This window comes from Nyctibius grandis, chromosome Z, assembly GCF_013368605.1.
Source record: "Nyctibius grandis isolate bNycGra1 chromosome Z, bNycGra1.pri, whole genome shotgun sequence".
NCBI classification, from domain to species: Eukaryota; Metazoa; Chordata; class Aves; order Nyctibiiformes; family Nyctibiidae; genus Nyctibius; species Nyctibius grandis.
In genome coordinates, this window is record NC_090695.1 from 91,366,163 (window position 1) to 91,380,509 (window position 14,347).

Below are 14,347 nucleotides of genomic sequence, written 5' to 3' on the forward strand. Positions count from 1 at the left end.
CCACTGCCCATGGGCCAGCAAAGATTGGACATCACACTCTTAAATTGAATAACTTCTGCTTTTTTCCTGAGGCCTAGAGTTCCCAGAATATTAGAGTGGGTTGAAGGCCATGAGACAGAAAGCACATCTCTCTGCTGGCCTGACCTTTGTGTTAACTGAACAGGCTGGAATCTGGACGATGGGGTGTTTCAGTTGCTCGGCCCAAACTTCTGTTCTGCATCCCTGAGAGCGTTGCTGCGGCATGTGGTGCAAACAGCTCAGAGTGAGCCCCTTTGCTGAGGCTTTTCTGCTTGGTTAAAATCAGCTGCAATCAGCAGGGCTTAATGATGTCAGGCCCAGCACCATGCTAATGCTGTTATTTTGCTTCTGATTTTGGCCCTTGGGTTGTGGCTACTTGTACAGACATCACTGCAGTGTACTTGGTTGGGGTGTAGACGTAGGTTACACAGCTCTAAGTGTAATAGAGCTGGAGATAAACTGATGCTAATACTGCTGCTGGCCCAACACTAATTTATAGTGTTTTGTTTTGGTTTGTTCTTAATCTCAGCCAATGCATCCTACCCGAAATGCATACATTTAGACAGCACAGTAACATTCCCTCCTGTGATTGCAATGTGTAAGTGAAGTCCTCGCTCCGCAGAAACTGCTGGGTATGCTGATTGAAATCCTCCTGCCAGACCATCTGGCTGCAGTCACCACGTTATTTTGATCCAGACCACTGTTAACAGGCTGGTAACAGAAAAGCCCCTTTGGGACTGAGATTTGAATAAGGAAAAGTGAAATCTTGATTTAGAAAGGTCTAGTAGTATATTAACCTGCCAGTTTAGGAGGTACCCACCCCACTGTGAATATAAACATGCTCTTGATGAGAGTGCAGGAACTGTCAGGGACCATTTTATAAGTGAAAACAGCTGCTTCTGCAAGTGCTATCATCTGTTAAATTGCAGGATTACCATTTGAGGTGATACAGGAAGAGGAGAGGAGTCTTCTGCTTGTCTAAGAAAGTCATCAGATCAGGTATGATTGGAATTATTTCTGATAAGGTTGCTTGTAACAGTTCAATCCACGTAATTTCAGGCTTTCTGGGATTAATACAGAGCCAGAAAACAGCTCTCTGGGGTCTAAGTGGGAGATGCAAAGCTAGTGATCATATCTGTTTGCCTACAGCTGCTCCACTTGTGCCCTCTCGTTTTCCCAGAGGCACATCTATGCTCATGTAGAAGCAGTGTCTCCATATTGTCTGAGACAAATCTGTCATTCCAGATTTTCCCCCACCTTAGATCAGTGGATGATGTTGCGTCCTCTCAGGAAACATCAGACTGCTTTTTCCTGCATATTTGACTAAGCGGACAGGGGCCATTCCCCTGGCTGTTTTGCACACCTACCAGCAAGTGGACTATATCAAAGGGCAGATATGGGAAATGAGAGGTTAAACATAAATCTCTTCTCCCAGAGCCTGCAGTATTCTGGTGTATAAGGTGCCTGAAAGGTACTGCGTGCCTCTGATAACAGAGCTTCTCTTGAGTACATAATGTTAATAGGGCACTTGCATCTATAGAGTTTGCTCCAAAGTTTGCAGAGACTCTGTCACAGGCTTTGCACAGTGGAGAGCAGCTGAGGGGGCAAACAAAACAGGTGGGGGGGCGTTTGCTGTACTTGTTTAAGGGACGGCTTGGAGGGGGCATCCTTTGCTCCTGGAAAACCTGGAGATCACAGCTGTGTTCACTGTCAGTGGGTGAAGCAATCAATTCAGTCCTTTAATGCTCCCCATCCCACAAGTGCAAAGTACTATATGGCTACATGTTTGGAGTGATTTGGTTTTTCCTGCCCTAGGTGAGTTGTGGGCCAGAGGCAGGCCCTGTTTGGATTGGAATAGCATAACTGTATCTGTAGGCTTCTGTCTGATGTGACCAGCAGCCTGTATGCCTCACTAGGCACTACTGATAGTGGGTTAACACCATGAGCCTCCTGCTCCTAGGCCGTTGTTTTGTATTTTAAAAGTGATCTGGGCTGTATTCTGTGTGCTGCTGAGGTGTGGTTGCGGAGGGAGTCAGGAACAAATTGGGAAGTGCAAATGACTGCAGCTGTGATGTGATGTTCTGCAAAAACTGCTGTGACCTCAACAAGGGTCTTCATGGCACACCAGGTGAATTTATCTGCTCCTCCAAAAAATAATGTGAGATTATATGTCATGCTCAGCTTCCCTAGGAAGCAGGGGGAGGGTTTATATCATATATCACTGTCAGCTGTATCGTGCTTCTCAGAAGGTGAAAGATTTGCATCTTCTTGCTGTTATTATCAGCCTTTACTTTGACATTAGAACTACATTATTTCCTCCAAAATGTATTTGTATTGACCAGCAGAGACATCTGCCATCAGCAGACCTACATATTCAAATATAATTTCTTGCATTTTGTTCCTTTACTCCAAATGACACTTCCCTCTAATAGCACTCCCACAGTCTCTTTCAGGAATTGTAACTGCTGTAGACTGCATGCCCCAGGAGGTGATCTCTGTAAATTGGCAGCTTTGCCTCTCTGTAAATCTTCTGCCAACTCGCAGAGTTCATGTGGTTCATCCTTTAGGCTAACAGCTTCTTTATATTTAAGCACACACATACACTCACCCTCGCAGTGAGTTTTTCATCTTAACACAGAAAAGCATTGCAGCCTTTTTGCTATTTCATTGTACATTTAAATAAAAATTGGTGCTCCCCTTTATCGTATAGCCACATTAGCTGGTCAGCTACTACATTTGATTTTTTGGTAACTTTAGTGGGGGAAATGGGGTTCTAATTTTGGCCATCTCTGTGCTTATGCTGGGCTCTTTAGGAACAACAGTTAATGTAAATGATAGCTGGTGTGAGTTACATATATAATCATTATTATGTTGTTAAAGATAGAGAATATGTTGTACTCAAACTACACTGTGCCATAATCGCATGTTGTGTGTAGCGTGTCTGCACATGCCACACCCTATACTGTTCTGAAAAACCTACACCAACTGAAAGAGGCAAAGCTATTACTGTTAAAGGACCATCAAAAGATGCTCTTAATTAGTCACAGACCTGTTGTATTCCTTGCTTTTAATGCAATCCTTCCGTGGCTATAAGTAATGTATTGCTCTTGCTCCTTGGAGTCAGTTTTGGCAAGAAAATACTTTACCATACAGTGCCTCCATGACATATATATGGCAAATATAGCCAGTGCTTGGGAATGTGATATTAAACATTTTGTTTCAGAAAAGAACAGGAATGTGATTTTTATAAGTTCTTCTGAAACATAATGGATTTATGGTTTCACTGCAAAACTGAGTAGTATGACTTTATACCGGAGACGTTGACCTGAACACCAATTTGAATTTCTTTGTTATTTGCTTGGCTGCTCTTTATCCTTTACCCTTTACCATAGTGTAACAGCTCCCTGGGGCCAAATGCTGTTTTAACTCTTGCCCCCCACCCCAAAGTCACAAGGGCTGCTCAGAGCTCAGGGTAGAACCAAATCTGGTCATTTTGAGTGTGATGAAAAATTCGCTTGCTTTCCCAAACCTGGAAAGCTCTCTGTCCCCCTGTTACCATGGTAACACCTCCCATCCACATTCCTGCATCACTGCTCACTATTACCTTGCTCTGCCACTGTCCTGAAGCAATCATTGTCTTTTCCTATCGCTGTGCAGAAGCAAGGAGAGAAATTATGTAGAAACTGAAGGACCAGCCGTAAGGACACAAGGGCAGGTTCATTCTGAGTATAAAACCCCCAAAGTGGTTAGCTCTGAGGACAGGCTAGTCGGAGAATGAAGAACAAATTTTTGATTGGGAAGTGCAGCTCTGGTTCTCATCAAGTAATTCATTGCATAACTTTTATATTGACAGTCACACAGATTGCTCCCTGGCATAGCTGCTTTCACTCGTGCCCCTGAAATTTGGGATTGTTGAGGAAAGTCATTGCCTGGGATTTCTCTGCCTGGGTTACGGTTGGCCACATGGCCAAGCTAAAGGTCATCTGGCAAAGGGTTTGTCACAGAAAGTGGCCTGGCTCAAGACCGTAGAAAGTATTGTGAAGGGGGTTAAGATCAAATGCCTGCACTGCCAGTTCCCAGAGGCTCTATTCCTCAAAGTGATGCCAAATAAATTTGTTGAAATAGGCTTGACCCATCTGGTTGAAGCTTCAGTTATGTAGCTGGTGATCTTTGTGAAGTCTCTACATCTTTCTACTAGAAAATGCTTGATAGCAACCAGCCTGGCAAGCTCTCCTTGTAGATACTACTTATGTCACCCAAATTAATGTATGTGTGCTAGTTCCCTGAGTGAAATAAGTTTTACAAGGGGTATGATCCTCTTCAGATAGGTCTGTACATCTGCTTTTCATGTAGCTGGCTGAAGGTGGAATGTTTTTGGTATGCTCTGAACTACATGGCCATGCAACACAAATGAGGAAGTGTGGGCCACATCTTATTTTGATGCAAAGGTTATCTCATGTAATTACAAAGTCCTATATGGTTACCTATCTTTAATTAGAAACACTGATAATTATCTATTGCAAAGTGGATAATTACAGTACTTCTAACTAAAACTCACTCGTTGATGTCTTCTAGAATGTGAATGAGGGCTGTTCTCCCACTCCTGAAACGAGCATTTTACCTGTCATGGCTTGAGACGAGGCAAGTGCTGTCATGGGATGTCCTAATCTCTCAGCTGTACTTGGTCTTTTTCCTGACAACATGGTAACTGATGTACTTGGAAAAATAACCCAGCACAGCCTGGTGTAACATATCCACAGTTCATACTGCACAATTTTAATGTAAACATCATGATCAGAAAAATTTCAGGGAACTGGTTCTATATCATATCGACAGTTTTCACTTCAGCTGGAATGTTCTCCACTGTCTGGCACTCTTCTGGGGTTCAATAAAACTGCACTGAAACTGTTCCCCCAAAGTAGAGGCTTTGTAAATCAAACGCAAATAATTCCATTGTGGAATCCAAAGACTCTTCTCAGAAATGGGATGCGGTGGCTTGCACTGATAGTTGGTCTTCTGTGTATGAGGTGTCTTAGGATATGGCTGTGTATTTAGGACTGGATGAAGGAGCAGTCAGCAGCAGAGCTTCTCCCGTCTTATAAAACTAGCTGTTTCTTTTCTTCTTCAGTTCTTCATGCTTATATATGTATCTCCTCTCATGATCTTTTCTTGGCCTGTCCTACTTGGCATTTTTAAGTTTTCTTCCTTTGGGAGTCTCATATTTAGTCAGTGGCTTGCTCTCCCACCGCTCCCACGGTATCTCTTCATTTCACAGATCTCCCTCACCTTTCTTGCACCCTGCCCTTCCCTCTGTATTTTTTTGGGAGACCAGAAGAACAGGAGAGGGAAGGAGGGATACAACACGATGAAGATAAGAGATTGTGTGATTTGTTATCTGCTTGAGTATGGTGTAGTGTATGTAGAAAAGTACTATCTGCAGAAGGAATAACATGCACAGAACACAAGTCTTTTGTGTTATCCTCTAAAAGATCCCTGCTGAGAGCCCATAAGAATGAAAGGATGGCAGAAATTTTAGTCAAATTCATTCTCATCTCTCTATAAGCAAATGGATTGATAGCATTAAGCTTTGAGAAACACCAGATTCTCTTGAACAACATGTTCATTGTGTCTTGCTCCGAAGCCGTATCCTACTCCTAATGTTACATTGAGTCTGCTAAATATAGATAATTTTTCTGATATTCAGACATGAAGAGAAGGTAATTAGTGGTGTTTGTGTACAGAAAAAGCTGATATGTACAGGGAAAACACAAACTCTGCCTCGTTTCCATGACAGAGAGTGTAAAACTGTAACATACCCTTTTTCCTTCTTGCCTCCTCAGAGAGAGGGGAAAGGAGAAGAAAACCAGCTTCTTTAGTCAAAAATATACTCAGAGAAATTGGAAGAGTTGATCCAACACAGCAACTTGAGCAACTTTTAATTGAGTACGTTTAGTAGCCGGTCATGTTCATGAGCAAATGAAAAATAGAATTAGAACAATATCAGTCAAATTAACTTTAAATAATGGTTTGATCTTCAATGTGTATCAGTCAGCTTAGCTCCATTAGTTGAAGAGCATGTGTCTGACCCTGTTGCTGTTGTCATCAAAGCTCTTCTACAATGGGAACATTAAAATCAACAAATCAATAAGATGTTAAAGAACTGGCAGCAGGAACCTGCTGCTCCTGAAAGCTCCAAAAAGTCTGGGGAAGTTTCCCATAGACAGAGAAAACCACAACTCTCACACAAACTGAACCTCAGCTTTTTGCATCTGCCTATTTATCTTGGTAAGCTAACCCTGCCCCAGCACTTCCTGATGCTCAGTGGTGCTAGATGAGTATTCTGACTATTAAAGTGAGGAGAGGTTGGCACGGAGTTGCGTATACTGGTCTGGGACCATAAATATCCTGCTCCTCTGTAGTATGTGTAAAATTTTCCCAGGAAGGAGCAGTTCGAGATTCTTATGCAGTAGCGCATCCGTATTTGTATAACAGAGGTAGCTCTGAAATGAGTAAACGAATGATCCAGTAATGTATAGACAGCTCACAAGTCAGTGGATGAAGATACATAAAGCTACCACGTACATATAAAAACGTCTTTCGGTGTGAGGGGAATCCGTGTCAGGTCTGTTGACCTGTGATAGGCAACAGGCCTCTGTTGACTGAAGACACTCTTCCATGCTTTTTCCTTGCAATTCTTTAGCTGTGGTGCAGCAGCTGTGGTGGCCAGAAAGCGAAGTGCATGAGAAAGTGTCATAGTGCAAGCCAAGGAAAATACGAACAGTGAATGTACAACAGGCTTAATAGTGTTACGTAAACGTATAAAGGTTTTATTTTTAATCAGTTCAAGCAAGCGTTAATTCAAACCCTTGTTGAGTTATGCTGATGGTAGAATGGCTGTGCGTCAGCATCCTTGACAAATGTGGAAATGCATTTGAGTGTGACGTTAAAATGACAGCGGTGGCAATGGGAAGTCCCCAACCTGATATTGAATGCAGATGGTGTTTCAACACTGTCAGTCAAACAGTTAATCAATGGGGAACAAATTCTTACTTTTTTGACCTAGCTTTGAAAAGTGCAGAGAGATCAAAATCAGCTGTTAATTTGCTTTCTGGACTTGATTTTTCTCCACCTACAAAGAGTTCATTTTGTACAGCAGTTATCTTTTGGTCACCTGTAACATACTCTGTGCTTGTGCCGGTGCATCACTGTCTCTGAAGATCACCTTTCTGTACGTGCTAGTGCATAGTCCTTCAGAGACAACAGTTCTAGCTCCAGAAAGAAAGGAGAGGATTAAGTCTTGAGTGACCCGTATGAATAGAGAGAACTGAAGGAACTAGAGCCAGGATGCTAAAGAAGTATTAGAGAAATAATGGTAATGAAGATACGGTAAAGGACTTGGCAGGTCTTGGAAGTCATCCAAAACAGGAACATCTTGGAGGAATAAGCCAGTAGGATATTAAAAAGAGCTAAAATCAAGACCATGCATACTGGCTGGTTTAGTAGGATCAGGAAGCTATCTTGGGATATTACCCTTACTGTGAATTTGTTTTGTCAGGACTGTGGTTCAGTATAGATGGCTGAACTCTAGCTTTTCTGTAAACATCACTAACCCACTTGTTGTATTTTCAGGGAGACGTTCTTTAAATTCCAGTCTGGTCTCATGATAGACATAGCAATGCTGTGTTTGCAGCTTCTCAATGCATGTTAATGTGGTAGCTCTGTTGTAGTCATGTGTTTTCACGGGAGGAGTTCAATTCAACCAATGTTAGAATCAGTTAGCATGTCCCATATAACACATTTTGATGCATTCAGTTTCAGTCAGTTGTTTCACATTTATAGAACTGGGCAAAATATTTTGATACCCTTGAAAAAGATATTGCTGTGATTTTATGCATTGACATACAGTGATATCTTTGACATAGTAAGGCTTTGGACAGAGGTCGAGATATTTTCATTTTAACTTTTTAGGTTGAACGTTTTCCTTGGTTTCAGAAATTTTCTACTTTTTTTTTCCTTGATGTTTTGTTTTGCAAAAAAATGTCTGATCTATCAGGCCAATTCGAACAGGCCAAAGTTACTCGTGTTCTGAATAGCTTGATGTCAGTGTTAATTAACTGGAAGTCCCTGGTTAATTGCATTTATTCAAAAATGCACTGGCACTTAGCTGATCTTTCTACCAGCCCTAGAGCTTGGTGAACGTGTTACATACAGGTATGAAGGATCTTCATTCAACTGTTCTCTTTCATGAGGATACGTGGGTGGGTCTGTGATCCTTAGGGTCCCCACAGGCATTGCCCATGAGGTCTTTTCTCTTCTAAATATGATGTTCTTTGGCCCTGTGGTGTTCCGTGTTCTGTCCCCGAGGTCTGCAAGTCCCCCAAGGAGCCAACACAGAGAATAAGATCTTTCAGTTTGCCAGCAGGTGGCATTAACGGAGCAGACAGAGATGTGCTGGGGACATTGCTAATGAAGAAATTGGCAGTACTGGCTTCCTGGGAAGTTTGGCTTATTCTTGTTACCTTTTTACTTGCCAGCTCATCCCCTTAGACTGTGCCTGGGCAGCTTTTCTGACACTTTTAAATCTTGTGCAGAATGATTGCCTTAAGTTCCTGTTGTTTACTATTCAGTGTGATTTTCTTAAGTCATATGGCCTTATTTCTCATCTCTGACCGTGTGATTGAAACATGTTGTCATAATAGGCTTGGATAAATTACTAGGAACAAGGTTGTAGAAGAATAAACATATTTGGAAAAGTATTTTGCATGCTCCCAATATGAGTGAGAATTTGTTCACTTCAAAACTACAGTGGCTGTCAGTTGGAAGAGAAGATGTCAGGAGGCAAAATGAAAGCATACATTTATGCAAATGGATGTTCTTTTCATGTATCACAAATTATGGTTCACTTTCACCAATGACTGTTCAAGAGAAGGCAATCTTCCTTGTCCTGTATGAAGTCCTCTGGTTGGTGAGGGAACACATCCTTCACATTTCCACATCAATGTACTCTCTGAGGAAATTGTCCAAAGAATTCTTATGCCAACCAGCATCTTAGTGCAAGGGTTTCAACTGGGAAAATACACAGATGAATTTACAGCAAAGATTGTCAATCAAGTGCATGCTAAAAAGTCTCCAGTCTCTTCTTTCAATGAGTGTTAATAAAGGATTACATGAGTAATTATTAAGGACTAGAACAAAAATAGTATAGGTTGTTAAATCCCACACTTAGCTCTTATAAAGGCTGTAATTGCCACCCATAAACCAAGTATTCCCAGAGGTACCTGATGCCATACAGCTAGTGTCAAACAGTGATACAGGTTTTTGCAACGCTCTCGGAGTCTTCCAAGCAAATGTGATTTCTGGGCAAACACCTTGGTCCATTGAAGTTACTAGACTTTGGCAAATTGATATTTGAACAAAGGATAGGGTAGAAGAGGGTGGATTTTTTTCCTGTCTCAGCAAATAGCAGTGCATTGGAGGAAAAGAGAGTGAGGCAGGCAGAGACCCATCAGTGTCAAACTAGGTAAAGGGAAACAATAGTTAACCAATACTTAGGAACCCTTTCATTCATTGCTCATCTTAAAGAACTGTTTTTCTGACAATGATAGATGATGTGACCTGGGATGTAGAGGCTGGAGGGAATGCTTTCCCAGGGTGCTGGTTTATCTCAGGAGCAATGTCTGAGTCTGTTAGCGTGCAGTGTGTGTGCTAAGAAATAACCAGCACCTGCTCAAAAATGACAAGGCCAGAGAAGGGAAATTTAGGCAGAATTCCCAAGTTATTTCAGTCTGTTAAATACATGCTTTGAAAAGCTCAAGCTTCAGCAGTGATGTTTACACATGTATGGTCCTTAGCCCCTGCTGACTAATTATGATTCTACCTATGTTGTATTTGGCAAGCAGACAGCATTTGTTCAAGGGTGCTCTTGCCAGCTGTGCTGGTGAAAGTGCTTTTCAATAAGATTCCAATTAAACACTTTATTAATATTTATTATTCACTGGTTGCAGTTGTTGGTAACATGCATTTGCCCAGGAGAGCTTGAATGAAATGCAGCAAGTTGTTACTTGCCTGGGGAGGGGGAGAAAATGATTCTTTAGTTGTGTTCACTGCATGGTGTGTAAGTGCTGATACAGATCCAGCATGTGAATGGCGAGGGTCCCTGTTCAGTAAATTCCCCACCCAGGACCCGATGTAGCGTGGCTGGCACACTCTGGTGAAAAGGCAGCCACTGCATGTTTGTTCAGCAGTGAGAGGGGTGGGTGTAGCAGGGCTGGCACAGCTTTAGTTCTGTCAATGTTTTACATAAAGCAAATATTTCCAAAGGTGATTCTCAGAAACTGGAAACCAAGGGCACGTTGGGCAATGCGTGTTCTTCTCGGTCCAGTACTGCACCATGAGAAACAGCGGCCTCCTCCGAGACTAATGAAAAAGCTGAATTTGGCTTGGCCTTTCAGTCACGGTAGTTCCCAAATGCAGTGCACCAAGTATGAAACATAAGCACTGAAATCCACCTGGAAGCCCTCTGAATTGGACGTAAACTTGAGTGAATGACTGTCAGCCTGTGTGGGACTGTTGATGCACAGACGCAATAGCGTGGCCACAAGCCCAGGTGACAGATGGCTTTAAAGTATTTCCCAAATCAGAGTTTTAAATGAACACAACCTCCTTCCTCCTGTCACAGCTGATTATACCAAGCATGGTTTTCAAACATCTGAGCTGAGTAATTTCCATCAGCTACATACACAATAGTATGTTTTTATTAAAGTGTGAATTGTTCCTTTTCATTATTATTTCTGTATAAAATCATTCTGGCCTTGGAGTGAACTCTCCTCTCTTTGCTGTCAGGAGTGAGTGTGAGAGAAGGGCAACACAGAGTTAAAGGCTTCTTAATATTTGAAGTTTGACAATTCAAGTCTTTGAATTAAATGTCTGAAATGCTGGATTTAGATACCTCTCTGGCCATGCCATCAGTCTTCAAGCATACAGCATCTGTGTTGCTTTTGATTTATACCAGTTGTGCCACTTCCGCACATCAGGGTCTTTTGAACAGCCAATGCATTTGTAGTGCATTTGTATTAATCTCTTTTAATGTGTTGTGGTTCTGTTTCCATAATTATGCTGATGCCAGCTGAGAGGAATTCCAGGGGCGTTAAGGTAGGATGAAGCTGTTGTAAAGATGAAAAGAATTATTGCATTTCTCTTTAGGATTGATTATTTTTCCTGTGCATCTGAACGTTTATGAATGTCAATTCTGAACCATGTTTTTCTTCCCCAGGATTTAAGAAAAGAGCTTAATGAGATGAATTGCTATCTGCAAGGTGTTCAAAGCTTGTGTCTGAAGGCAGAATAGACTGCCATTTATTAAAAAGTCAGCATTTCTTGGGGATGGTTCAAGTTTACCCCCATTTTTGTGTTAAACTTTGCTATGTTTCACATTTTGTTTGTGAGTTCTTTTATAAATAAGATTCCTTGCTGGGAGTGTTACTTCCACTGCTCCATATTGATAACCAAACCACCTTGACACTGCAGATTAAACCAGCTCCACAGTTGGTGCACATTGATATCTCTTTATTTAGTCCTGTCATTCTTAATTGATATGGCTTATTTATGTCCATGGGGAGATTTTTCATATGATTAAAACCCAGTGATATTGGTCCATTCAAAATACTGGTATTCATTTACTGGAACAAATTTGACTAATAAACATTGGGGTTTTTTTTTTTGCGTGGATTTAAATAACTTTTAGAATGTCTGAGCACAGTTATAATGACATACTCTTCAAAATTAAATGGATGCACTTCATGTTTAGACTAAAATAAAAAAAGTAGTGTTTGACTTAGCAAAGCTTGAGGAAGTGATTCCATTTCAGACATTTAGGGCTCAATTCTGCTTGTGACAGTTGAGGAGCCACTACAGAGAGTGTTACAAGTTTTGTTTATTAAACTGACAGAAGTTGGCACGATAGGGGAAGGAGTTGGTGGTGGGTTATCTGAAACTGGTTAAAACACACTTAAATTTTTGTTCCAGGAAAATATTCTGGAACTGACTTGACTCAGAGGGAAAATGAGACAATGTGCAAGGCCACTTGCCTGGCACATAGGGCATGTCCTGCCATGGTCGAGGGTTGGAGGAACCCAACCCAACCCAGACAGTAACGAGGCAGACTTTTGACCACAGGAAGACTTGCCTTTCAGGCAAGCTTTTACCAAATGCTTTATAAAGGAGATTTGCAACTCTTGTCATGCATCAGGGCATGGCATGTGAGTCTGCACTTGGCCCCTTGTCTTGACACAACATCTGAGAGTGGCTGGAATAGAAATGAGAACATCATTTGCCGAGATGGCACATGTTTTCATTAATATGTAATCTTGCACGTTATAATAGGAGAGATAGCAGTTTCAGGATTGAGTCTCGTATACAGTGGGTAGGCGCAGGGAAAATTAATTTTTTTTCATTATCTTGAATGGTAAACCCATCTGCCAGATACAGAGTGGTGCTGAACATAGCTTGCTCCATTTTTCTGTGAGGAAACTAATTAAAAGATTATAGCTTCTGTGTTTAATAGTTGTTCAAAATATATTGGTGGCACTGCTTGCCATTCAAATTTCATCATGTTGCAAGCAGCAAAGGGAAAGTGTGCTGACACTTCTCTCTCTTTGGGATTCAGTTCATCTCATTTGCTTTCTAATCTGATCTCCCAGGATATCAAATGAGGGCTTCTGTTTGTTAATGAATGCCCAATGTTAAATGAAAGTTAAATGAAACCCAATATCCAGCAGTGATCAGGTTTACTTTGTGCAAGGCCCTTCAGTGTCCCAGGGAGCTCGTGTTTTGATGTCCAAAGGAGAAATGACTTGTTCAGTTGTGTGTAAGCGAAACAGTTTTGGCATACTTCAGTGGCTGAATTGACAAGTCATTGTTTCTGTGTGATATATGTAAATAAAGTCCTTTTAACAAGAGCGCCGAGAAACAGTTAACTGTATCCCACGCTGTCCAGCTGCAGCGGGAGTTTCCACCCACAGCAAACTTAGGCTGATCTCTTTAAAACCAGCACCCTGTTATCTGGGATCCCATGTTTTCCTCTTACTGCTAAGACTTTGATTTGTTTTGAACTGTATTGCAGTTCTGTCAGAAATTTGCTCTGTTGTAAAAACATGAGAATTAAACTTCACTTGGCATCTTCAAAGAAGAATTTTGCTTTAAATAATGATAGCTCAGCCATGGTTCACAATTACAAGTGAAGGAGTGGGCTGCATCTCTCAGATCTACCGTCCTGACTTTTAAGCTACAGTTTCCCTATGTAGCTTTAAGCACCTTTTCCCCTTGTAGGTGATATGGCGGGGACAGGGAAGGGAGCTGCAGCTGGCAGAAACCTGAATGTGTGGAGCCCATCTGATCAGCGATCTTCACCAATTTCAGATAGTCTAAATAAACTGCTCAAGAAACTAGGTCCAAGACCTACAAAACCCAGGCAGACCACATTAGGAATGGTGATCTAGCCCTGACCATGCTTCCACAAGAATCCTCTTCCATTAAGAAGATTTAATTGCATTGCCAATGAATGTTAGCCCCAGCAGAGATTAAACTGCCTGTGAAGTACCAACATAAACTGTTTTACTTTCTGTGTCCTCTTGTTAGCTCCTCATCGATGAAGGCTGACTGATGGCCTCATGAGGTGAGTGTGTTGCATGTTGACTGCTATTTATTTGCAAGAACTGTGAAGTAGAGAAGTTAATATTTCATCTTAAATCTCTAAGTATGGGTATTTAATTACACATTGCAGCCTGGATAGCAAACAAGCCATCTGTCATGAACTGCACTTTTTAGCAAATAATTGTAAAATGTAAGAGCTCCAATACTTCAAGGTTGTCCATCTCTTGTTGACTTGCCTGACAAGTGAGAGTTAGGAGGCCTCCACTGTTCTTTCAGTGCTGTATTCTTCACTGCAGTGATTAATCCTCCTTCCATTCAAATGGGTGTTCCTTCATTTTTTAAATTTTCACCTTTTTTCCTCTGCTTACATAGGAAAGTAACTTATTAGCATTAACAAGTTGGGAGCAAAGACTTCAGAAGTCTGCTTTTGAAATGAAATATTAATAAATTATCTTCCTTCTCTAATTGTGTAAGAAAAGGTTTCAGATTTTCAGAATTATTTCTGCTTTATCTGACCCTTGCAGGAAGAAATTACTATTGTCTAGCCGTTTCACCAGCTGTACTTCCATAACATATGGGGTGGTTAGAGGACCTAATGTAACTAAACTGTGACTCATACCTGTGACTTTGTGTATTAGGTATGATATTTTTCTTACTGGAATTAAATTATATCTTGATT

General features: G+C 41.3%; 1 protein-coding gene across 2 annotated transcripts in view; it reads left to right on the forward strand.

The window, feature by feature from the left end:
• The window catches only part of LOC137675944 (acyl-coenzyme A synthetase ACSM4, mitochondrial-like), a 74,974-nt gene that overhangs the window by 20,150 nt on the left and 40,477 nt on the right, over positions 1-14,347 (forward strand). The window contains exons 2-3 of one of the 2 annotated variants that reach the window (XM_068422294.1): positions 948-1,017; positions 13,654-13,690. The exons of the other annotated variant lie outside the window; for it this stretch is intronic. The gene's annotated coding sequence lies outside the window, so the exon portion shown is untranslated. The remainder of the gene's footprint in view (positions 1-947; positions 1,018-13,653; positions 13,691-14,347) is intronic. 2 annotated transcript variants of the gene reach the window in all.